Raw genomic sequence first — 26,403 nt, forward strand, 5'->3', positions numbered from 1 at the left:
TCAGTCCATAGTGAGACTGGAGGACACTTGGACAAAGGTTCGCCAGTCAGCCACACCCCTGATGTTGCCTGAATTTTTATAGGCACTTTGGTCTGTACACATGGACGTGATCTGGCTGAGGGGCACTGACTCACATTAAGCAAACTCACGAGAAGGTGGTGCATGAACCAGAAGGCTCAGTCATTCATTTACAAAGGGAGATGCTACTTTGCAATCACAGACCATACATGTCTTCAACCCAAGGCACCCCATTCCAAAGATCAAAATTCATAGGGATCTTAACTAGTGAACTCAAGATGGCCTGATAAACGTGGACGCAAGCAGAAATGTAGTGAAACAGTATCATAATAATTACTACAAGCTGGGAGGTTTGCTGATCTGTTTTTGTACAAGTTGCATTATTTAATATTTATACATTTATTTACATAGGAAAAATATACTAAGTGCCTAGTATATGCCAGACCTTATTCTAAAGATTGAGGATTTAAATGTGGATAAAACAGACAAAGGTCTCTGTTCTGCAGCTTACATACTATTAGGCTAAAAGCAATATATATATGTATAAAATATCAGGTGATACATGCTATGGAGTAAAATAAAACCAGGTAAGGGAGAGTAGGGGCCCTGGGTGAGTGAGGGAAGATTAAGCACAGGATTAGATGTTAATATTCTCATTTTCTAGATGAAGAGTCTAAGCTACAGAGAAGTGACTTGCCTAAGATATTTTCCCTAATGCTTGTTCTTACATGTTAACTGTATGCCAGGCATGTCTCATAATTCCTAAGATTATGTCTAGTAATTTCTCATCTCATTATCTCCAATTAACAGATAATAAACCCTGAAGACAGAGGGTTAAGCAAGGAGGTCAAGTCATGACTAGGCCATGTGATTATTAACAGGTAAACAGGGATTAGAGGCCAAGTGTTCCAAGTCTCTGCTCTTAACTGCTGCACCAGACAGCTTGTTCTTATCTCTCTACAGAAGACCAGTGTGTCAGGCTGAGCAACACTTACTGTTATACTGGGCTGGACACACAAGAATGGCTCTTTCTTTGCCCTTTTCTAGGTCGCATACTCTTGGCTTCAGATGGATTTGTCCTCTTCCCCTGTGTGGTCTTAGGCAGAGCTGTTTAACCTCTCTGTCTCAGCCAATCCATCTGTAGGTAAACTTTGAAAGTCTGATATAAGGAAAACACTTAGTGCAAACCTTGGCCCAAACAATGTTTCTTATTGCGTTGTCTCTCTGTGATACCATTGCTCATTTGTTTCAGTGTCACAGCTATGCCACCTTCATTGGAACCTCATTGGTTAGACACCAGGATCCACATTCTAGATTACTAAACCAAGGTCGCCTCCTTAGCTCCCTTTTATGCCCTCAAGTTGGATTCAAGATTGCCAGGAGAAACATCAATAACTTAAGATAAACAGGTGACACTACTCTGATGGCAGAAAATGAAGAGGAACTAAAGAGTTGCTTGATGAAAGTGAAAGAGGAGAGTGAAAAAACTAGCTTAAAACTCAGCATTCAAAAAACTAAAATCAGTAGCATTCGGTCCCATCACTTCATGGCAAATAGGTGGAGAAACAATGGAAACAGTGACAGACTTTTCTTGGGCTCCAAAATCACTGCAGATGGTGACTGCAGCCATGGAATTAAAAGACACTTGCTCCTTGGAAGAAAAGCTATGACAAACGTAGACAGTGTATTAAAAAGCAGAGACATTACTTTGCTAATGAAGGTCTGTCTAGTCAAAGCTATGCTTTTTCCAGTAGTCATGTATGGATGTGCAAGTCGAACCATAAAGATGGCTGACCACCAAAGAATTGATGCTTTTGTACTGTGATGTTGGAGAAGACTCTTGGGAGTCCCTTGGACTGCAAAGAGATCAAAACCAGTCAGTACTAAAGGAAATCAATCCTGAATATTCATTGGAAGGACTGATACTGAAGCTCCGATACTTTGGCCACCTGATGTAAGGAGCCAACTCATTAGAAAAGAACCCGATGCTGGGAAAGAGTGAAGGCAGAAGAAGGTGATGACAGAGGATGAGATGGCCAACTCAATGGACATGCATCTGCGCAAGCTCCGGGAGATGGTGAAGGCCAGGGAAGCCTGACGTGCTGCAGTCCATGGGGTCGCAAAAAGTTGGACACGACTGAGCGACTGAACAACAACAACCCCACAAGACAGGCTTTAAGGTTTCCACCTCTCAGCTGGGGAATTAGAGCTCTGGAGGTTAAGGGGTTTGCCCTAGGGGCCTGCAGCCGGGGCAGGGTGGGGATTCTGACAACAGGGCAGCAGTACTCGGAGGGCCAGATCTCGGGTCTCAAGTTCTCTCGATAGCCCCTGGTAGGCTACCGTAGACAGACACTCCCAGAGTCCCAGCCTCCGAGTGGGTTATGGCTGGACAGAGCCAATCCGTGGGACCCTGTTGTTTTCACAGTGAAGACCAGAGGACTTTTTTCGTACTCGGACCAGTCGGCTGGTCAATTTCACAGAGCCTTTCCTCGGTTCGCCCGACCCCAAATTCTCCAAATCCTTCCTCTCCCCATGAGCCTGTGCCAAGACAGAGCTCCGCCCTAACCCAGCTTCCGCTCGCGCGCGCAGAAACCAAGAGGAGAAGCTGGCTGTCAACCCGCAAGGCTACACCCAACCTCGCAGAAAAGGCGGGGCATGCAAATTAGAAATGGCGCCTCCGTCAGGGAATGACAAAGTTACAGCAGGCATATAAATTCTCTGCTACAATGTAGAGAATAAAAAATTTGCACGAGAGTCCAATACAGTACCATTCACAGTAGTGTCCACGAAGCAAAGGAAAGGAGACCTGGAGTGAGCGGGGACCCGGTCACCCTGAGTACAACATGCAGGACAGCAGGACGGTGACAGCGACGGGCGGTGCCACAGTATCGCTTCTCGGCCTTTTGGCTAAGATCAAGTGTAGTATCTGTTCTTATCAGTTTAATATCTGGTACGTCCTCTATCCGAGGACAATATATTAAATGGATTTTTGGAGCAGGGAGTTGGAACAGGAGCTTGCTCCGTCCACTCCACGCATCGACCTGGTATTCCAGTACTTCCAGGAACGGTGCACCCCCTCAGGGGAATATCTTTGGTAATAAAAATTAGATTTAAATATGGCTTTTTTTCAATACTTAGATGAGTTTGGGGTTAAACGTCAGTCCATACTGTTAAAACTACTTCCTTGTAAATAGTGTGGGGTATACTACTTTAAGCTTCATCATACTTCAAAAAAATTTAGTTTGTAGTGGTGCACTAGCACTTTGAATGTTGGTTTCTATTTATTTTTTGTTTGTTTTAGGAAGGTTGAAACATGAACTAACAGTTTCTCTACTTTAGACTGTTATTCTGCAGAACTTTTGTAATTTTTTATTGTTCAGGCTGCAGTGTAACATATCATATTGACTCGTGTTTTCCATGGTATGAACTCTTGAAAAAAAAGTGGGAAGGTGCTGGCACACCAGAAATCTGACAAAGCACAGTGAACTTAGAAGAAAAGCGATACTACAGTAAAACAAGAAAGGCTGCAATGTTTAGGGGTTCCTATTGTGGAGCACCAGCTGCAACACTCTCTCCTAGTTCAGTTCAGTTCAGTCGCTCAGTAGTATCCGACTCTTTGTGACCCCATGAACCGCAGCATACCAGGCCTCCCTGTCCATTACCAACTCCCGGAGTTTACCCAAACTCATGTCCATTGACTTGGTGATGCCATCCAACCATCTCATCCTCTGTCATCCCCTTCTCCTCCAGCCTTCAATCTTTCCCAGCATCAGGGTCTTTTTCAAATGAGTCAGCTCTTCGCATCAGGTGGCCAAAGTATTGGAGTTTCAGCTTCAACATCAGTCCTTCTAATGAACACCCAGGACTGATCTCCTTTAGGATGGACTAGTTGGATCTCCTTGCAGTCCAAGGGGACTCTTAAGAGTCTTCTCCAGCACCACAGTTCAAAAGCATCAATTCTTCGGCGCTCAGTTTTCTTTATAGTCCAACTCTCGCATTCATACGTGACTACTGAAAAACCATAGCCTTGACTAGACGGACCTTTGTTGGCAAAGTAATGTCTCTGCTTTTTAATATGCTGTCTAGGTTGGTCATAACTTTCCTTCCAAGGAGTAGGCGTCTTTTAATTTCATGGCTGCAGTCACCATCTGCACTGATTTTGGAGCCCCCCAAAATAAAGTCAGCCACTGTTTCCACTGTTTCCCCATCTATTTGCCATGAAGTGATGGGACCAGATGCCATGATCTTAGTTTTCTGAATGTTGAGCTTTAAGCCAACTGTTTCACTCTCCTCTTTCACTTTCATCAAGAGGCTGTTTAGTTCTTCTTCACTTTCTGCCATAAGGGTGGTGTCATCTGCATATCTGAGCTTACTGATATTTCTCCCGGTGATCTTGATTCCAGCTTGTTCTTCATCCAGCTCAGCCTTTCTCAAAGGAGAGGTAAATTGTTTCCTCTTTCAACAGTGACCACAGAGAAGAGAGCACAGGGCCTAGTTGGGCCTCTCAGAGTTCTGGAAACTTCAAACACATTCTACACAAAAAAGTCCTGCCTGGGCTCATTAGCCATGTGACCCAAAAGATATTCAGCTTGGAGCTGGGCCTGGGCCAGAAACAAGTGCAAAGCTAGCAAGTGAGGTGAGGCAAGCCCACTACTTGGCTCAGTGGACCTGGCAGACCCTATTATCTTAGAGACAGGCAGGTGAGTGAAGGGAAATGAGGCACTTGGTGGTAAGCTAAAGTGGGGATTGCAATGCAGGGCCTCAGGGCTCTAGAGCCAGGACACGACACTCACAGCAACAGAGGCTTGTCCATGTTCCCAAAAGCAGCTTCTGGCAAACTACTAAGAATTTGTAGAGACAGATGGCCACCATGGGACAGAGATCATGAGTCACAAACTGTATAGAAGGCCTCCAAGACTGAAAACTTGGTCAGGCCCACAACAGCAGCCAACCTAAGAAGTGGTTTGTCAGGACTGAGGAGGAGGAGGGCACTGGACAATCAACAGACAGAATAACTCCACCAGCATTTGTAGCTGGCCATCCCCGGCCTGGCCCAATGGGCACATGAACAGTGGGCCACTGTGGCAGGCAACGGAGGACACAATGGGCCCCATACTTCTTGGGGACCTCAATCCTGAACTCCATGGAGTCACAGGGCCCAGTCATTTCTTGGTTTGGGTTGGGTGAGGTGGAAATCTGGACTCCTCTAGCTGCCAACTTGGTTCAGAACTTCTTTCCTGCTTCCTGCCTTTTATCGTTCAAAGCATTAACCTTCCCTACTGTCAACCTCCTGCATTCCTCACTCTGTCTCAGTAAGTCCTTCCCCGATGACCTAACTCATACTATAACTCAGACTCTGAAAGTCAACTGTTTATAAACATTTATATATTATATCCATTTATATAATTCACATCTATGCAATTTAAAAAAAAGAAACTGGGGAAAAAATATTTGCAAATCTATCACATGTAGGGTGAACCTCAGCATTCTACAAAGAGACCTGAGAATGTGATCAGAAAAGAGAAAACCACTCAATAAAATTTGGCTAAAAAATCCCACAGTTCTGGGACTTCCCTGGTGGTGCAGTGGTTAAGAATCTGCCTTGCAATGAAGGTGGTAATGGTTCAATCCCTGGTCCCAGAAGATCCACATGCCACAGGGCAGCTGAGCAGGTACACCACAACTGCTGAGCCTGCCCTCTAGAGCCCGTGCTGCAACAAGTGAAGCCACTGTGATGACAGTCGCATGCACCGCAGCGAGAGAGTAGCCCCCGCTTGGCACAACTAGAGAAAGACCGCACGCAGCAATGAAGACCCAGCACAGCCAAAAATTAAAAAAAAATTTTAATCACAGTTCTTGGGAAAGATAAGAAATATCATTGTTTAGAGGCAGAAGAGAGTCATGACAAGAAAGGGACAGAAGGACATCTTCTTAGGAGATAGTAATGCTTTTTCTCAAGCAGAGTAATGGTTACAATTGTGTGTTTACCTTGTGAAATTTAATCAAGTTTTACACTTTAACATCATTTTTGTATGCTGTCCTTCAATAAAGTCTTTAAAATTAGTTATAATAAATGTGATTTTTCATACAACGATAACGAGAGAAATGCATATTTAAACAACGAGATATAATCTATAACCTGTGAGTTTGGCAAAAATGCAAGAGTCTGACAATGTACCTGGTTCCCCAGGCTGCAGAAACAGGAAATGCTTGAGACCGCTGCGGGTCATCCTAGAGTCCCATCCTGACCTGTTACTCCTAACTCCTTCAGGGCAAGGATATCAGGGTCTCTGAGGATACAATACCTTAGTGAAGGCACATGGCATCTGGATGAGGTCTGGGGCCAGCAGCAGAATTTCTGTCTGAGCAGAGAACAGGGCATGGTGGGGTTTCCCCTGGTGGCTCAGACAGTAAAGAACCTGCCTACAATGCAGGAGACCCAGGTTTGATCCCTGGGTCAGGAAGATCCCCTTGAGGAGGGCATGGGAACCCACTCTAGTGTTCTTGACTGGAGAATCCCATGAACAGAGGAGTCTGGTGGGCTATAGTCTGGGATTGCAGAGTCGGACACAACTGAACAACTAATACTTTCACAGGGCATGATGGGGAAGGGGTACTAACTCAAGTTAACCAAGCTCCCAAGGGTGCTATGAATGAACTAGAAGGTGACGTAAATCACTTTAATGTGAGACACTCCCTTGCAGGAATGTAACTGTCTGAGGATCAATTCCCAAATACCTGGGAAACCATAAAATGACCACTGAGGAACATGGAACCAAGCGAAGAGATCATGAATTGGGGAAGCCTGAAGAGCCATTATAATAACCACGTGTCAGGGGCTGGGTAAGTGTAACTGATATAATATCTAGTTTAATACTTATCCTCCCACTCGTCCATACCGTAAATGGATGTAGGTGCTGGGCACTAGGCTAATGACTGTGACAGAGTGATGGAAAAAGCAGTCCAAGTGAGAATCTTCCCAGTCGTTAGGGTGGAGGGGCAGAAGGGGAGGCAGATAGTAGAATCACAGACAAAGCACACATATAGCATGTCAGGTCTGGTGCAAGCTAGAAGGCAAAACCAGGTTGGGGCGTGGAGGAGCACCTCTGGTGGCAGAAGGGAGGGAGATTGCTCAAAACGGGGCCCAAGTTAGGTTTTCTTAGGACCAAGATTCACACTGGGAGATGACAGCTCAGAGGAGTGTCTGGCAAAAACTCTCTTTATCCCTAGTGTTTGCTAGTTGAGGGCTGACTCCTGCCAGGCATGTCCAGAGGGGACCTCAGAGCTAATCTGTCCAGAAGGTTATTAGGTTTCCCTAAGGAGTGAAACAGATCACTCCCCCCACCCTTCTCCTCCCACAGGAGACAGGGAAAACCCAAGCTGGCAGGGAACCAGAGAGCCAGAAGCCAAGGCAGGCTCAGGTGAGGACTTGACCCCAGGTGCCACCCACCCTTATCAAAACCATGGTGCTGTGGGCCTGGCACCAGCAAATCCATGTGTGTGCCACCAGCAGCCTTGCTGTCCTTCAGTGTCGCCTTCCTCTTGTGGCTTTCCCCCTCTTCTCGTGGAAAGTGTACGGCGGGCGCAGCGACCTCTAGCGCCACAGCAGTTTCTGCAGAGCAACGGGGGCCAGGACAGTGCCAAGGACCGAGCTAGAAGGGCCGACCACGCCCCTGGGGCGGAGAAAGGCGGGTATGCAAATTAGGATCCGCCTCTGCGGAAGGCTGGGCGGGGGTGCAAAAAGTGGTGTGAACATTCTAGACAACTAGTGCAGTCACTGGTTTGGACTCCATCAGTGAGCGGGACCTGTGCTTCAGAACCCGGCACGTGTTGGAACACCATGATCAACTCCTCAGGTCAACTGCCTTCTAGCTGAGTGACCCAGGGCAAGTTTCTCAGCCTCTCTGGTCTCGTTGATCACGACGGTGAAATGAAGATGTTGAAAGTGTCAATCCTCTCTAGATGATAACAGTGTCAATCCTCCTCAATCCAAGTGAGCTCGATCATAGCAAAGAATGCAGGGCAATGCCTGGCAGGTGGCTGTCGTGAGGTCAGGGATCTTACCCCTCAGGTTCGACTGAACCTGAGAGAATCGGTTAGGGCCGACTGTGATAGTCTCACAGACCCTGCAGCTCTCTAGTTGCTTAGCGGAGAACGGAGGAAAGCCAAGTGCGCTCGCCTGGCGACCCCGGGGTCTCAGTTAAGGAGCCTAGCCGTTACAGGGGGTATGGAGACCCGTTCTCAGTCAAGGCGGTTCCTGCCTCTCCCCTTCCCCGCCTTCGTAATTCTCTCTCTGCTCAAGCTGTGGGCTCTGTCTGCCTGGCGGCCCCCGACAAACCCTAATCTCCCAAATGCACAGTCATGATGACCCAGGATTTGCTTTGCGAGCAAGCCGGCCGGTGTCGTCCTGCAGCTCCCTCCATCGACCCCCTGAGACGGCCAACTGCAAAACCCTTGCGTTTTCCCCGGAGCTGGAAAGTGTGCGGCGAGCGCAACGACCTCCAGCGCCACAGCAGCTTCTGCAGAGCGGCGGGGACCAGGAGTACGCACGGTGCCGAGAGCTGAGCTGGATGGTGGTGGTCACGCCCCTGAGGGGCGGGGCGGGGCATGTAAATTAGGGCCCTCCTCTGCGGAAAGATGGGCAGGGTTGCGAAAAGGGATGTGAATGTTGTAGAGAAGGAGCGCAGTTTCACTGTTCTGGAACAGACATAGAAGAGTAAGCCAGGAATGTTCACTGAGGGTTGGGATGCTCGCCGTGCATTTACTGGAGCTGAAGGGAGGACGGTGATAGCTAGGACAGAGCATATGGTATCGCTTCTCCACCTCTTGGCTAAGATCAAGTGTAGTATCTTCTTATCAGTTCAATATGTGATATGCCCTCTATCCGAGGACAATATATTAAGTGGGTTTTTGGAGCAGGGAGTGGGAATAGGTGGCTCAGATGGTAAAGCGTCTACCTCCAATGCAGGAGACCCGGGTTCAATCCCTGGGTTGGGAAGATCTCCCGGAGAAGGAAACGGCAACCCACTCCAGTACTCTTGCCTGGAGAATCCCACGGAGGGAGGAGCCTGGTAGGCTGCAGACCATGGGGTCGCAAAGAGTCGGACACGACTGAGCGACTTCACTTTCACTTGTCACTTTCACTTGTTCACTCCACGGACAGACCTTGTCTTGCAGTACTTCCGGGAAAGGTGCACCCCTCTGACCGAAACGAGAAAGTATGAACAACAGACTTGTTACATCTTTTTCAATGTCTTCCTCATCTTTTTGTTACTGGGTACAGATCTATACAGGGCTTTCTGTTTTGTTTTGCCAATGTGTGTTTTTCTATTTTCTTGTTTGGGCAGTTTAATTAGGAGTACTATTTCTTATAAGGGTTATATCCATGCACCAATTTTATGTTAAATTTCTCTTTTATCTTTTAAAGCAGTGTAATAAGGCTGTTTCCAGCTCCCTTAGTAGTTTTGTTTGTCTTTAGTACTAGATTATTTCTTCTATCCAGTGACAAGGCACTGCTCTCAATACCTAACAGAAATTTGAAACAGTTCAGGGTTGCTGGAGTCCCCAGGGGAAGACTCTCAGCTCTGGGAATTTTTTAAATTCAAGATTCCACCCAAGTGTGCTTTTCCTAAAAGAAGAAACTGAAGAACAGAAAGATTAAGAAGCTTGTCCAAAGTCACCCAGATAGAAATTAGCAGAAGTGAGCTGTGAACAATCGTTGTACAACAGAAAACATCTACATTTCCTGGGCCTCCCACCCAAGAAGGAAATTGTCATTTGATTATCTGATAAGGGCGCTGAAACTGGCAATCTCACCCCACCTTTCATCCTTTGCCTTCGCCAGGAAAGGTGTTGGTGAACAAATGGGAAGGAGGTAGTGGGGCAAGTTGGGGGTGAAGGAAGGGGCCCAGTTTGTCAGGACGACACCAGGTTGTGGACCTACCCAAGTCCAGTCTCCTTTAAATGGAAACTCCAGTCCCCACTTCCAAATCCACCCTGGGGCCCAGGGTCCCTTCCTCCATTAGTGACTATTTTATTTCCTGGCAGCCTCACCTCTGCAGCCCTTTCTGTCCACAAGATTACAGCCCAGGACAGAGTGCATTGGAGGATATGTTACAGAGAATATTTGAACATTCTTACTTTAAGTATTCATAGATGGAGTGCTCATCAGGTTGAAGGTCTCAGTGCCTGCCCTCATGAAATGGACATTATAAACAGGAAGAGAGAGAGAGACACACAATGACTCAAGAGGCTCATTTCAGATAGTGATACAAGCCATGAAGGAAAACAGGGAAATGTGCTGGAGAGTGACTGGTGACAGAGCATGGGGGAGGGGTGCTCATGAAGGCCTCTCCAATGGTGACATCAGAGGCAAGATTAATTGGCCAAGACTCAAGGAAGAATTCCAGACAGAAGGACAGACTAGCCGGCACCTATCTAGTTCCTCCCATTGGCTCCCTGTCCTGGGTCAGATTCCAGTTGCTGACTGATGTTGTTTGTCAGAGCTGGATCCCCACCAGACTAAGTGCTGAGCCCAGAAGTTGGTTCTTCACAACCACAGCTCTGTAGTGCCCAGCACTGTGCTGGCCACACAGTAGGCAATCAGGAACTCTTCCATGTTTCATGACTACATGATGGATTGACTAAATATACTCAAGGAGTTCCTTGAGTGTCAGAACCAAGCACCCAGCCTTAGTTGGGAGTTTCCTGGTCTGTGGTCCTTGAGACCTTGGGTGTTGGGAGGGATACCTATAAAACCCTGCACTTTCAGGAAAGGTCTGGGTAATACTGAACCCTCAGGACCTTACTGGGGAGGAGAGAGTTCTTGGAGGAGAAAATCAGAGGCCATGGGAAGGATGGAACTGGAGAGAGAGGCTGCCCCCCCCAACCAAAGCCTGGCGGGCTGAACCCTGGACTGAGAGTCATCATGAGTCCTGTCCTGTCAAGTAAACTGCCTTGAAAAAGCCACCTCGCCCTGGGAGCCTTGGTTTCCTCTGCATGCAATGAGGGGCTTAGATGATTCCAGCTCCATTTCCCCAAAACAGCCCAGGCTCTGAAGTAGGCGAAAGTACAGGATGGGTGGAGCTCACCTAGGAAGAAGCTGAGGACATCCTTGTCTCCAAAGCATCCCAACTGAGTACCTGAGTGCAAAACTGAAGGGAGGAGAGGAGTCTGCAGGAGGAGGGATGGGAGGGGAGTGGAAGTCCAGGAGCGGCTTCAGACTGGAAATCACAAAGAGCCATGTTTCAAATGCCAGCTATGCTTCCTCAAGAATAAAACAAAGAGGGAATTCCTTGGCTGTCCACTGGTTACAATTCTCTTCTTCCACAGCCCAGGGCACTGGTTACGTCCCTGGCTGGGGATTTAACATCTCAAGGCCAAAAAATAAATAAATAAAATGGGGGAAACACAACCTACTAATTAGAATGAGTGTGAAAAAAAAAAAAAAAAGAAAGTAAGTAAGAAAAACTGTGGGAAGGGCCTCTTAGAGACCCTTTTCTCCCGCCAGGGGCCCATTCAGACCTAACTCACCCAAAACCAAGTCGCAGAGTCCAGGCCAGGGCGGAAAAGGAGCAGATGCTGCCCTCTGGTGGATGAGTCTGTCACTGCCTAAGTCTGAAGAAAAGGGGAGGAGTCGAGTTGGACAGGTTCCTTTCTTTCCTTCTGGGGTCTTTTTGTTTGTTTCTTTTTCTGGCCATGCCACCCAGTTTGTGGGACCTTAAATCCCATACCAGGTATTGAGCCCTTGCCCTTAGCAGTGAAACCGTGGAGTTCTAACCTCTGAACTGCCAGGGAATTCCCCTGGAGTCATCCTTTCAGACAGGACCTTCACTACAGTTTGAGGTTAAGAATAGAAAAGCCACCCTTTTCAAGTGGTTTTTGTGGAGGTAAGATCAGATGTAAATGAACATTTTCTGAGCAGGAAATCTGATTTCAGTGACATTTCTTATGCTTTTACTGAGGGCCTAATAGCTGGTGCTGGGAAGGCAGAGGTGGGAGGAGGCTGGAGGCTGGAGAAGGTTGGGAGGAGGCAATTGCAGCAGGTTGTGGTCTCTTAGGAGACAGATCCACACGGGGACAGATTCCAGCGTCCATCTACACAGAACACTGGCACTTGGGGAGACCTTGGCCTCAGGAGGAGCCTTGGGTGATCAGCAAGAAACAGCAGCCAGAGCCCCAAGAGAGTGACAGTACCATAGGAGCAACAGCCAACAACTTCGAGGAGGAGGAGGAACAAGCCCACCAGAGAGAGACAGAGAGAGAGGTGAGTTGAGGGGCGAGAATCAGGCTCACGCTGTGCAGGGAACTCGCTGTCTGCCAGTTATCCAATCTGAGAGACTCTTTAGAGCTTTCACAATAGGAGCCAATCCCCAGAGACTTTATTGGTTTGACTGAAAAAAAGAATTTACTTATCTGGCTGTATCCAGTCTTAGTTGTGGCACACAGGCTCCTGAGCACTCCTGAGACTTAGTTGCCTCGAAGCATGGGGGAATCTTAGGTCCAGACCAGGAATCAAACTGTGTCCCCAGCATAGGGAGGCGAATGCTTAACCACTGGACCACCAGAAAGTCCCTGATTCAGCTTCTTGATTTCATAGATTTCTGTCAAGTCACCCATGTTGTTTGACCCACATTGGGAGGGGGCATAGCTTTGAATGGACGCATGCTCAAATTTGGGAATTTGCCAGTATCATGTAGCTGCTAAGTTGCTTCAGTTGTGTCCGACTCTGTGCAACCCCATAGACGGCAGCCCACCAGGCTCCTCCGTCCCTGGGATTCTCCAGGCAAGAACACTGGAGTGGGTTGCCATTTCCTTCTCCAAGTATCATGTAGAGGACTTGATAAAAACAGAGCTGGGGCCTCCTTCCAGAATTTCTGATCAAGAAATTTGAAGAATTTGTCAGTCCCATGCTAAGCACATTATACATTGTCTCATCGGACCCTCAACCATTCATTCAACCCTTATTCATCAAGAGTCAAGTACGTTCAGAGCACTACCATAGGTGCTGATAATACACCTGCAAACAAAATATTTACCCATCAAGGTGAAAGACAATACAGGACTAATGGCTGTATATTTGTGAATATACCTACATTCTATATGTCTGTGTCCATATCTACATGTATATCTATGCCATGTGAACATAATGGGTGTCAAAGCAACTTGGCAGCCCAGCAGAAATATAAGACCAGGGAAAGTGGGATATGAAACAGGAATCCTCAGGGTGAGTAGGTAGAGATAGTTCACAAGACTGTAAATTGGAATTAAATGCCTATTTTACAGGCAAGAAGTAACTTTCCCTAGGGTATACTCAACAAGACATCCCCCTGTGCTTTCATTTCCATGGGCAGATTCACTAGTACCCTCATCAGAGAGGCATTCTTAACATCCCCAGTTAGAATATCAGGACCCCTGGTTAGCAGGATACTAGAATGCCAATCCTGACTTCTTTTCACATTAGGCAAGTTTCTTAGCCTCTCAGCACTTCCATCTGTAACAATGCTTTCAATAAATATATGTCACAAACATAACTTTTTCCCCTTAGGCCATGCTGTGTGGCTTTTGGAATCCCAGTTCTCTGGGCTCCTGCACTGAAAATACTGAAGCCTAACCACGGGACCACCAAGGAATCCCTTCCCAGGTAAATTTAAATATTCTTAGGCATATAAAAAAATAAAGAGGAGTGAGTGAAATTAAGTTTAATATGTTCTTTACTCAAGATATCTCAAATTCTGGTGGTCCAGTGGTTAGAACTCCATGCTTTCCAATGACAAGGGCAGGGGTTCCATCCCTCTTCCGGGTTCTGGCAAACTCTTGCAAAACCCCCACAAACAAAACCCAATGTCTAAAATATCATTTCAATATGTTAATATTATTATCATTACAGAGATTTTTTTTTTTTTTTTACAATTTTTAATACTAAGTCTTTGAAATCCCCATGTGTTTTTTCCACTTTCAGTACCTCTGAATTGGGAGGAACCACCAGCCCAGACTCTGATGCTGGAAGGGATTGGGGGCAGGAGGAGAAGGGGACGACAGAGGATGAGATGGCAGGATGGCATCACCGACTCGATGGACATGAGTTTGGGTGAACTCCGGGAGTTGGTGATGGACAGGGAGGCCTGGCGTGCTGCAGTTCATGGGGTTGCAAAGAGTCGGACACGACTGAGCGACTGAACTGAACTGAACTGACCAGCCCAGAGTTCTCTGGCTGCATGTGGCTAGTGGGTGTGACGGCTCAGATCAACGGAATGTTTCCTGTTGTTTAGTCGCTGTGTCCGATTGTTTGGGACCTTGTGACCCGCCAGGCTCCTGCGTCCATGGGATTTCCTAGGCAAGAACACAGTCCTGGGTTTCCATTTCCTCCTCTAGCGGATCTTTCCGACCCAGGAATCGAGCCCGTGATTCTTGTCTTGCAGGCGGATTCTTGACAGTCTGAGCCGCCAGCGAGGCCCACAGCTGAGGAGGAGGGGTAGGGAAACGAGGGCCTAGGCGGAGGGAGCTTTCGGTAGGAAGCCCGGGATCGGTTTGGTTCGTAGAAGCAACAAAGGACAAGGGCGCTGGAGTTGGAGTGAACCCCTCCCGCGGCCCGGCCCCGCCCTCCGCATCCACACGCCCCCTCCCTTCCCCACTGTGGGCCATCCGCCTTCCGCCTGGCCGGGAAGCCCCCTCCACACACCCGACCCTACGGAGCCCCTCTCTCCGCAGGCGCAGGCCTCTGTAACACACTGCAGTCCGGGCGTTTCTGGCGAGTGAGTCTTGCGACCTTGGCTTCAGGAAAACTCTCGGCCAACAGCTCGTCGCACGGGTCCCTCTCGCCGGCCACCCCGCACCCCTTCCGGTCGGGTCTCCCCTCTCCACTAGCACCAAGGAGGAGCTCCCCTGCCGCCGCCCCGAGGCCGTCCCCAGGGCGCCGCCGTCCCGCCGGAGCCACGCCTTCTTGGCGACAGAGGGCGGGGCATGCAGATTCGAGACCGCGCTTCCGCCCGAGAACCACAAAGCCACAGCGGATGCGGAATTTCTCGTTTACAACGTGGAAACTCCAACTTCTGCTCGAGCGTCTGGTGTAGCGCCGCCAGAGCACTGTCAACGAGACCAAGGAAGGGAGACCTGGAGTGAGCGGGGACCCGGTCACCCTGAGTGCAACATGCAGGACAGCAGGACGGTGACAGCGACGGGCGGTGTCCCGGTATCGCTTCTCGGCCTTTTGGCTAAGATCAAGTGTAGTATCTGTTTTAGTCAGTTTAATATCTGATACGTCCTCTATCCGAGAACAATATATTAAACGGGTTTTTGGAGCAGGGAGTTGGAATAGGAGCTTGCTCCGTCCACTCCACGCATCGACCTGGTATTGTAGTACTTCCAGGAACGGTGCACCCCTTCGGGGACACTTGAGGAAGTACCCAAAGGCAGAAATCGGCTTTTCTTCGAAATCACTAAGGTTGGAAGCTTGGTTTCCTGTTTTCCTACAGTTTTGCAAGTGTAGTTTAAAGCGTATGCTTAAATCTCTGCTTTCTTCAAAGTTACCGTTTTCTGCCTTACCAGTCTTGGGAAACTGGCTTTCCCGCTCTCATTTCTCACTTCATACAAGCTACAAAAGGAGCGGGTGTCCAAGCTCTCACTTGATATCCTCGGTCCGTTTTGATGCCATTTTCAGCATAGAACCAGAATACTAGCTTGAATTTTCTGTATCTATGCCCCCACCTTCTTTTAATCTCTAACATTACTTCTGTGTTTTGTTTCCTGTTTTCAAGCAGTTCCTGCTCAGAAACACCGGATTCTTCCTGGAGTCGAGGTTAAAATGATGGGCTTTCCACTCAGTGTGTCGGTTGTACTGGGATTTCATTTATCCAGGTGACTGACTGACAAGCAGAGGTCAGTGCCACTGACGGAGTTGTGTTATTCCTTAGAGTTCTGAAGAGAAGAGGGCCTAAAGTAAGACCACTGTGTCTTTTGGATACACAAGGCAAGCTTTGAGGTTAGCACAAAGTTCAGATCATGAATAAGCCAGAACGAACGACTCTTGCTGAGGGTGAAGAAGAGTGAAAAAGCTGGCTTAAAACTCAGTACTGGACTTCCTTCCTAGCCCAGTGATTAAGAATCCGCTTGGAAATGGCAAGGGATAGGTTCAATTCCTGGTCCAGGAATATTCCACATGCCCTGAGGCAACTAAGCCTCTTTGACACAACTACCAAGCCTGTACTCTAGAGCCCATGAACCACAATTAGAGAGTAGCCCCCGCTGGTAACTAGAGAAGACTCTAGCATCAACAAAGACCCAGCGCAGTCAAAAATACATAATTAATTTTGAAAAAAAACCTTCAATAGTAAAAACACTAAGGTCATGACATCTAGCCCCATCACTGCATTGCTAATTGAAAGGGGGAAATGTGGAAGCAGTGACAGATTTCCTCTTCTTGGGCTCTAAAATCACTGAGGATGGTGACTGCAGCCAGGAAATCAGAAGATGATTGCTTCTTGGCAGGAAAGCTACGACAACCTAGACAGCGTGTTAAAAAGCAAAGACATCACTTTATCGACAATGGTCCCTATAGTCAAGGCTATGTATGGTCTTTCCAGTAGTCACGGAGGGATGTGAGAGCTGGGCTATAAAAATGTCAGAGGCCAAAGAATTTTGGAACTGTGGTGCTGGAGAAGACTCCTGAGAGTCCCTTGGATCGCAGGGAGATCAAACCAGTCCATCTTAAAGGAAATCAACCCTGAATTCTCCTTGGAAGCACTGACACTGAAGCTGAAGCTCCAATACATTGGTCACCTGATGGGAAGAACCCACTCCCTGGAACAGACTGTGATGCTGGGAAAGATTGAAGGCAGGAGAAGGAAGACAGAGGATGAGATGATTGGATGGCATCACCACATCAATGGACATGCGTTTGACCAACTCCAGGAGATACTGCAGGACCGGGAGGTCTGGGCGTGATGCAGTCCACGGAGATGCATAGAGTCAGACAGGACTTAGCAACCGAACAACACGAAACAACACCACATCCTCCATGCCAGGACATTTTAGTAAGTGGATGTTTGGAGCAGGGAGTTGGAATAGAACCTTACTCCGTCCACTCCACCCATTGACTTGGTATTGTAGTACCTGCAGGAATGGTGCAGCCTCTCAGGGGAAAGAGAAAGTATGAACAACAGGCTTGTTACATCTTTTTCAGTGTTTTCCTTGTTTTGCTCTGCGTACCTGTCTCACGTGAAGGTTTCTGTTTTGTTTTACCAACGTGTGATTTTCTGTTGCCCTGTTGGGGTGGTTTACTTAGGAGGGTACTGTTTCTTGTGAGGCTCATATCCATGGACCAATATTATGCAAATTTTCCTTTAACTTTCAAACTACTGTAATAAGAGGTGTCCAGATCTCTTACTACTTTTGTTTCTTTTTCATACAGGATTATTTTTTCTATCCTGTGGACGAGGCACTGCTCCCAACACCTAACAGATCTCTGAAACAGTGTGGGTTTGCTGGAGTCCCCAGAGGAAGACCCTAAGCTCTAGGAATTTTTTAAACTCTCCACTCCACCCAAGTGTATTTTCCCTAAAAAAAAAACCCTGAAGAACAGAAAGGTTAAGTAACTTGTGAAAGTCACCCAGCTAGAAATTAGCTGAAGTGGGCTGTGACTATCTGTTTCACAGATATTGTTTCCTCGACAATCTTTGAAACTTCCTAGCTCCTCTCTTCCATCTCCTGGGCCTCTCACCCAAGAGGGAATCTGTCACTTGATTAAAGATAAGAGACCTGAAACTGGCAGTCTCTCCCCCCTCCTTCACCCTTTCCCTTTGCCAGGAAAGGCACGGACAAACAAATGGCAAGGAGGAAGTGGGACAAAGTGGGGGTGAAGGAAGGGACCCAGTTTGTCAGGGCAACACTGGGGCCTGGCCCAGTCCAGTATCCTTTAAATGGGAATTCCAGTCCCCATCTCCACATCCAGCCTGGAGCCCATGGGGAAAGGGACCTGGAATCATCTTCCTCCATTAATGACTATTTTGTTTCCTGGCAGCCTCATTTCTGCAGGCCTTAAGCCCAGGACAGAGTGCACTGGAGGATTCCCTAGAGAGAACATTCAGACCTTCTTACTTTGAGCATTCATGGATGGAGTGCCTGCCAAGTTGAAGGCCTCAGTGAAATGGATAAGGACCTGCCCTCATAGGGTGAACATTAGAGTAAGAAATAGGGAGACAGACAGTGACTCTAGAGGGTCATTTCAGATAGTGACATAAGCCATCAAGGAAAATAAAACAGGGAAATGTGCTGGCGAGTGACTCAAGGGAGAGCGATTTTACGTGGAGGAGGGGTTGCTCATGAAGGTCTCTCCAATGGTGACATCAGAGGCAAGTTTAAGTGGCCAGGAGGCAAGGAAGCATTCCAGACAGAAGGACAGACTAGCCGGGACCTACCTGCTTCCTCCCATTGGCTCCCCGACCTGGGTCAGATTCCAGCGGCTCTGTGGAGGGTCTTCCTCAGAGCTGTCTCCCCACCAGACTAAGCATTGAGCCAGAAGGTGGTTCTTCTCAGATGCAGTTCCACAGTGCCCAGCACTCTGCCTGCCACCCAGTAGGCAATCAGGAAATCTTCCATGATTCATGACTACATGATGGATTGACTAAATGTACTCAAGCGTTTCCTTGAGTGTGGGAACCAAGCACCCAGCCTTAGCTGGGAGTTTCCTGGTCTGGGGTTCCTGACACCTTGGGGGTTGGGAGGGATACCTAAAACACCTGTATTTCCAGGCAAGGTCTGGGTAATACTGAACCCTCAGGCCTTACTGGGGAAGAGGGATTTCTTAGAGGAGAAAAACAGAGGTCATGAGAGGGATAACCCTGGAGAGGCCCTTCCTTAAGGCCTGGTGGACTACACTCTGGGATCAGAGTCATCATGAGTCCTGTCCTGACAAGTGAACTGGCTTGGAAAAGCCACCTGCCCCCTTGGAGCTTTGGTTTCCTCAACATGTAATGAGGGGCTTAGATGATTCCAGGTCCCTTTCCCCAGGACAACCAAGGCTCTGGAGTAGAGGAGGGTACAGGGTGGGTGGAGCTCACCGAGGAAGCTCTGAGGACATCCTTGTCTCCACTGCATCCCAACTGAGAACCTGTCTGAGTGCACAACTGAAGGGAGGAGAGGATACTGCAGGAGGAGGGATGGGCGGGAAGATGAGGTCCAAGAGCGGCTTCCGCCAGGGAATGACAAAGACACGAATTTCAAATTCCTGCTTCGCTTCCTCAAGAATAAATTGGAGAGGGAATTCCCCAGTGGTCCAGGGTTACAATTCTGTTCTTCCACTGTACAGGACACAGGTTACATCCTTGGTTTGGGAAATAAGATTTCAAGGCCAAGAAAAGAAGGAATAAAATGGGGAGAACACAACCTACTACTTTGAATGTGAAAGAAAAACTGAGGGGGAGGGGCCCTTAGACACCCTTTTCGCCCTGCCAGGGGCCCATTCACAGGCAACTCATCCAAAACCAAGTCCCAGAGCCCAGGCCAGGGCAGATAAGAAACAGATGCTGCCCCCTGGTGGATGAGTCTCTCACTGCCTAATTCTGAAGCAATGTGGTGTGGTGTTGGACAGGTTCCTTTCCCTCCTGAGGTTGGTTGGTTGTTTCTTTTCCTGGCCCTGCCACCCGGCTTGTGGGATGTTAGATCCCCTACCGGGTATTGAGCCCTTCCCTTTGGCAGTGAAAGCATGGAGTCCTAACCACTGAACTGCCAGGGAATTCCCTTGGAGTCTTCTTTTCAGACTGGACGTACACTACGGTTTGAGGTTGGGAATGGAAAAACCACCCCTTTCAAGTGTTTTTGGTAGAGGTAAAATGAGATGTAAATGAACATTTTCTGAGCAGGAAATCTGATTTCAGTGACATTTCTTATGCTTTTCCCGAGGGTCTAATAGCTGGTGCCGGCAAGGCAGAGGTGGGAGGAGGCTGGAGGATGGATAAGGTTGCAGCAGGTTGTGGTCTCTTAGGAGACAATTCCACCTGGGGACAGATTCCAGCTTCCATCTTCACAGGACAGTGGCACCTGGGGAGACCTTGGCATCAAGAGGGCATTGGGTGATCAGGAAGGAACAGCAGTCATAGCCCCAAGAGGGTGACAGTGCCGTGGGAACAACAGCCAACAACTGCGAGGGGGGAGGAACAAGCCCACCAGAGAGAGACAGGGAGGTGAGTTGAGGGGAGAAAGCCAGACTCACGCTGTGCCGGGAACTCGCTGTCTGCCGGTTATCCGAGCTGAGGGAATCTTTAGAGCTTTCACAACAGGGGCCAATCCCCAGAGACCGTACATGTTTGATTCAGCTTTTTAAACGTGTATATACTTTCTGGCTGTTTTGGGTCTTAGTTGTGACATACGGGTTCCAGAGCACTAGAGCAAATCTGTTGCCTTAGTTGCCTCGATGCGTGAGGGAATTTCAGTTTTAGACCAGGAATCAAACTGTGTCCCCTGCATGGGGAGGTGAATACTTAACCACTGGACCACCGAGAAGCCCCTGATTCAGCTTCTTGATTTCATAGATTTCTGTCAAGTCACCCATGTTGTTTGGCCCACACGAATGGGTGCATGCTCGAATTTGGGAATTTGTCAGAATCATCTGGAGGACTTGATAAACACAGACCTGGGGCCTCCTTTCAAAATTTCTGATTCAGAAATTTGAAGACTTTGTCAGACCCAGCCTAAGCACAGTATACATTGTCTCATTGGACCCTCATCCAGTCACTCAACACATATTCATCAAAAATCAAGTATATTCAGAGCACTAGGTGCTCGGAATAGACCAGCAAACAAAAGGTTTACGATCAAGGTGAAAGACAATACAGCACTAATGGCTGTATATTTGTGAACATACCTACATTCTATGTGTCTGTGTCCATATCTACACGTGTATCTATGCCACGTGAGCATCATGGGTGTCAAAACCACTTGGCAGCCAACAGAAATACAAGACCAGGGAGAGCGGGATGTGAAACAGGAGGCTCAGGGTGAGAAGGTGTAGATAGTCTGCAAGACTTCAAATGGAGTCATTTCTGTTTTACAGGCAGGAAGTGACTTTCCCCAGGATGTACTCATTCAGACATTCCGATGTGCTGCATTTCCTCGTGTAGCTTCACAAGTACCCTCATCAGAGAGGCGTTCTAATCATCCACAATTAAAATATCAGGACTCCTGGTTTGAAACTCCTGAGGCCCCAGTGGATAGCAGGACGCTTGAATGCAAATCCTTACTTCTTTTCACATTAGGCAAGATGCTTAGCCTCTCAGCACTTCCATCTGTAACAGTGCTTTCAAGAAATATGTGAGGCACACACACAACGGTTTTTTGTTTTGTTGTTTTTTTTTTTTTTTGATTTGGCCACACTGTGTGGCTTTTGGGATCCCAGTCCTCCAACGAAGGATGGAATGCAGTCTCCCACACTGCAAGCGCTCAGGCATAGCCTCTGAACGAAGAGGGTATTCCCCCCTGCAGGTAAATGCAAATATTCTTAGGCATATAAAAAAATTAAGAGAAGTTAGTGAAATTAAGTTTAATATGCTCTTTAACTCAAGATATCTCAGACATTCTCTGGTGGTCAGTGGTTAGAGCTCCATGCTTTCAATGACAAGGCAGGGAGGTTTCCATCCCATCCCTCCTCAGGGTTCTTGCAAACCCTCTGGCACACACCCTCCCCACCCCACCTACAAACCAGATACCACAAAATATTTCAATATGTAATTAATATCAACGTTACAGAGATACGTTACAATTTTTAAGACTAAGTCTTTGAAATCCCGTGTGTGTTTTCCACTTGAAAGTGGAAACCTTTGAATTCTTGGTACCTCTGGATTCAGTGGTACCTCTGAATTCGGAGGAACCACCTGCCCAGCGTTCCCTGGCTGCATGTGGCTAGTGGCTGTGACAGCTCAGATCAACAGAATGTTTCTTCTTGTTTTTAGTCTCTAAGTAGACTGCATATTGAAAAGCAGAGACATTACTTTGCCAACAAAGGTCCGTCTAGTCAAGGCTATGGTTTTTCCAGTGGTCATGTATGGATGTGAGACTTGGGACTGTGTAGAAAGCTGGGCGCTGACGAATTGATGCTTTTGAACTGTGGTGTTGCAGAAGACTCTTGAGAGTCCCTTGGACTGCAAGGAGATCCAACCAGTCCATTCTGAAGGAGATCAGCCCTGGGTGTTCTTTGGAAGGAATGATGCTAAAGCTGAAACTCCAGTGCTTTGGCCACCTCATGCGAAGAGGTGACTCATTGGAAAAGACTCTGATGCTGGGAGGGATTGGGGGCAGGAGGAGAAGGGGACGACCGAGGATGAGATGGCTGGATGGCATCACCGATTCGATGGATGTGAGTTTGAGTGAACTGCAGGCGATGGTGATGGACAGGGAGGCCTGGCGTGCTGCGATTCACGGGGTCGCAAAGAGTCGGACACGACTGAGCGACTGAACTGAACTGAACTGAGTGTCCGACTCTTTGGGACCCTGTGACCCGCCAGGATCCTCTGTCCACTGGATTTCCTAGGCAAAAATACCGGAGTGGGTTGCAGTTTCCTCCTCCAGGGGATCTTCCGACCCAGGAGTCGAACCCAGGTTTCCTGCCTTGCAGGCGGATTCTTGACAATCTGAGGCCCCAGCGAAGCCCACAGCTGGGGAGGACAGGCAAGGAAACGAGGTCCTTGGCGGAGGGAGCTTTCGGTAGGAAGCCCGGGATCGCTTTGGTTCCTAGAGGCACCGAAGGACGAGGGCGCTGGAGTCGCAGTGAACCCCTCCCGCGGCCCGGCCCCGCCCTCCGCATCCACACGCCCCCTCCCTTCCCCACCGTGGGCCATCCGCCTTCCGCCTGGCCGGGAAGCCCCCTCCGCACACCCGACCCTACGGGGCCCCTCTCTCCGCAGGCGGAGGCCTGTGTAACACACTGCAGCCCGGGCGTTTCTGGCCAGTGAGTCTTGCGACCTTGGCTTCAGGAAAACTCTCGGCCAACAGCTCGTCGCACGGGTCCCTCTCGCCGGCCACCCCGCACCCCCTCCGGTCGGGTCTCTCCTCTCCACCAAGGAGGAGCTCCCCTGCCGCCGCCCCGAGGCCGTCCCCAGGGCGCTGCCGTCCCGCCGGAGCCACGCCTTCTTGGCGACAGAGGGCGGGGCATGCAGATTCGAGACCGCGCTTCCCCGCGATCCACAAAGCCAGGGCAGATGCGGAATTTCTCGTTTACAACGTGGAGAATCCAACTTCTGCTCGAGCGTCTGGTGTAGCGCCGCCAGAGCACCGTCAACGAGGCCAAGGAAGGGAGACCTGGAGTGAGCGGGGACCCGGTCACCCTGAGTGCAACATGCAGGACAGCAGGACGGTGACAGCGACGGGCGGTGTCCCGGTATCGCTTCTCGGCCTTTTGGCTAAGATCAAGTGTAGTATCTGTTCTTATCAGTTTAATATCTGATACGTCTTCTATCCGAGGACAATATATTAAATGGATTTTTGGAGCAGGGAGTTGGAATAGGAGCTTGCTCCGTCCACTCCACGCATCGATCTGGTATTGCAGTGTTTCCAGGAACGGTGCACCCCCTCGGGGACACTCACGGAAGTACCGAAAAGCAGAAACTGATCTTTTCCTGTAAAGCGTTTGGCTACCTCAGGGAGGTTTTCTTTTTTTCTTTTTTTATCCTTCCTCAGGGAGGTTTTCAAGTTTGTCTACCTGCTGACTATTGTAAGAAGGTAAAATGCCAACGCTGGAGCTTAAAACTTGCTTGCTCTATGCAGTTCTGGAAGAGGGTCTGAAGAGGGTCTTTAGTTCATTAACCTCGTTAAGTGCAGGTGCTTTTACCCTTCATTCTCACCCAGGAGTGAGATCTTCTGTCTCTACTCACCTGCCTTCTCCTGATATCTCTAAGGTCACTCCTGTATTCATGTCTTCTGACTTCAGGCAGTTCCCACTTAAAGCCACCGAGATCCATTTGGAGTCTAGGTTAAAATGGTGGGCTTTATCCATTCATCTGCTGATGGACATCTAGGTTGTCTTCCATGTCCTGGCTATTATAAACAGTGCTGCGATGAACACTGGGGTCCATGTGTCTCTTCCTATTCTGGTTTCCTCAGTGTGTATGCCCAGCAGTGGGATTGTTGGGTCATAAGGCAGTTAGTTCTATTTGCAACTTTTTTAAGGAATCTCCACACTGTTCTCCATAGTGGCTGTACTAGTTTGCACTCCCACCAACAGTGTAAGAGGGTTCCCTTTTCTCCACACCCTCTCCAGCATTTATTGCTTGCAGACTTTTGGATCGCAGCCATTCTGACTGGTGTGAAGTGGTACCTCATTGTGGTCTTGATTTGCATTTCTCTAATAAAGAGTGATGTTGAGCATCTTTTCATGTGTTTGTTAGCCATCCGTATGTCTTCTTTGGAGAAATGTCTATTTAGTTCTTTGGCCCATCTTTTGATTGGGTCGTTTATTTTTCTGCAATTGAGCTGCATAAGTTGCTTGTATATTTTTGAGATTGGTTGTTTGTCAGTTGCTTCATTTGCTGTGGCACATATACACAATGGAGTATTACTCAGCCATTAAAAAGAATACATTTGAATCAGTTCTAATGAGATGGATGATACTGGAGCCGATTATACAGAGTGAAGTAAGCCAGAAAGAAAAACACCAATACAGTATACTAACACATATATATGGAATTTAGAAAGATGGTAATGATGACCCTGTATGCGAGACAGCAAAAGAGACACAGATGTGTAGAGCGGACTTTTGGACTCTGAGGGAGAGGGCGAGGGTGGGATGATTTGGGAGAACGGCATTGAAACACGTATACTATCATGTAAGAAACGAATCGCCGGTCTATGTTCGATGCGGGATACAGGATGCTTGGGGCTGGTGCAAGGGGATGATCCATGGGGATGATCCATAGAGATGATACGGGATGGGAGGTGGGAGGGGGTTCACGTTTGGGAACTCATGTACACCCGTGGTGGATTCATGTCAATGTATGGCAAAACCAATACAGTATTGTAAAGTAAAATAAAGTAAAAATAAAAATTAAAAGAAAAAAGAAAATGATGGGCTTTAAACTCAGTCTGTGTGTGGGTCGTATTGGGATTTCATTTATAAAGGTGACTGACTGACGGAGGTCAGTGCCACTGAAGTTGCATTATTACTTGGAGTTATTAGTACTTAAAAGAGAAAAGAGGGCCTCAAGTAAGAGCCACTGTGTCTTTTGGATACACAAGGCAGGCTGTTCAGGTCAGCACAAAGTTCAGGTCATGTATAAACCGGAACGACTTCCCCATATTATCTTCTTTCGTCCTTTCCCATTGACTCTGGCATTCGACCAAGATCTAGGTGCTGGGCGCTGATCTAAGTGCACCGGACAGTGTGGTGGGAAAAGCAGCCGCTGTGGGAATCTGCCCAGGTACCACGGGACAATTGCACTCAGCTCTCGTGCTGGTAAAGTGAAAGTGAAGTTGCTCAGTCGTGTCCGGCGTTTTGCGACCCCATGGAATGGGCTGTAGCCTACCAGGCTCCTCTGTCCGTGGGATTTTCCAGGCAATAGTACTGGAGTGGATTGCCATTTCCTTGTCCAGGGGATCTTCCCGACCCAGGGATCGAACCCAGGTCTCCTGCATTGTAGACAGACGCTTTACCGCCTGAGCCACCAGGGACTCCTGCTAGTAAGGTTATGCTCAAAAATCCTCCAAGCTAGGCTTCAAAAGTCCCTGAACCGAGAACTTCCCGATGTTTAAGCTGAGTTTAGGGAATGCAGAGGAACCAGAGATCAAATCGCCAACATTCGCTGGATCCTAGAGAAAGCAAGGGAAATCCAGAAAAGCCTCTACCTCTGTTTCACTGAGTCGGCTAAAGCCTTTGACTGTGTGGATCCATAACAAACTCTCAAAGAGATGGGAATACCAGACCATCTTACCTGTCTCCTGAGAAACCTGTATGTGGGTCAAGAAGCAACAGTTAGAACCTTCCACGAAACAACTGACTGGTTCAAAGTTGAGAAGGGAGTCCGCCCAGGCTGTTTCTGGTCACCCTGTCTGTTTAACTTCTACGCAGGGCACATCATGCGAAATGCCGGGCTAGATGAGTCACAAGCTGGAACCAAGGTCGCCGGGAGAAATCTCAACAACCTCAGATCTGCGGATGATACCACTCTAATGGCAGAAAGGGACGAGAAACTAAAGAGCCTCCTGCTGAGGGTGAAGGAGGAGAGTGAAAGAGCCGGCTTAAAACTCAACATTGGACTTCCCCGGTGGCCCAGCGGTTAAGAATCTGCTTGCCGATGCAGCGGACATGTGTTCAATCCCTGGTCCAGGAAGATGCCACAGGCCGCGGGGCAACTAAGCCCCCGTGACACAACTACTGAGCCCGCACTCTAGAGCCCATAAGCCACA

The 26,403-nt window shown here is 48.3% G+C and overlaps 4 non-coding genes across 4 annotated transcripts; all 4 read left to right on the plus strand.

The window, feature by feature from the left end:
- Positions 1–2,905: 2,905 nt before the first annotated feature.
- On the plus strand, positions 2,906–3,096 carry LOC128065771 (U2 spliceosomal RNA). Its single transcript, XR_008201146.1, has one exon. It is a non-coding gene; the product is annotated as a U2 spliceosomal RNA (small nuclear RNA).
- A 5,732-nt stretch (positions 3,097–8,828) lies between these two features.
- LOC128065782 (U2 spliceosomal RNA) lies at positions 8,829–9,021 on the plus strand. The gene has a single exon (XR_008201156.1). It is a non-coding gene; the product is annotated as a U2 spliceosomal RNA (small nuclear RNA).
- Positions 9,022–15,210: 6,189 nt separating this feature from the next.
- LOC128065779 (U2 spliceosomal RNA) lies at positions 15,211–15,401 on the plus strand. The gene has a single exon (XR_008201153.1). It is a non-coding gene; the product is annotated as a U2 spliceosomal RNA (small nuclear RNA).
- Positions 15,402–23,385: 7,984 nt separating this feature from the next.
- Positions 23,386–23,576, plus strand: LOC128065777 (U2 spliceosomal RNA). The gene has a single exon (XR_008201151.1). It is a non-coding gene; the product is annotated as a U2 spliceosomal RNA (small nuclear RNA).
- Positions 23,577–26,403: the final 2,827 nt, after the last annotated feature.

The sequence above is a fragment of the Budorcas taxicolor genome, chromosome 19 (genome assembly GCF_023091745.1).
Source record: "Budorcas taxicolor isolate Tak-1 chromosome 19, Takin1.1, whole genome shotgun sequence".
Classification (NCBI taxonomy): domain Eukaryota; kingdom Metazoa; phylum Chordata; class Mammalia; order Artiodactyla; family Bovidae; genus Budorcas; species Budorcas taxicolor.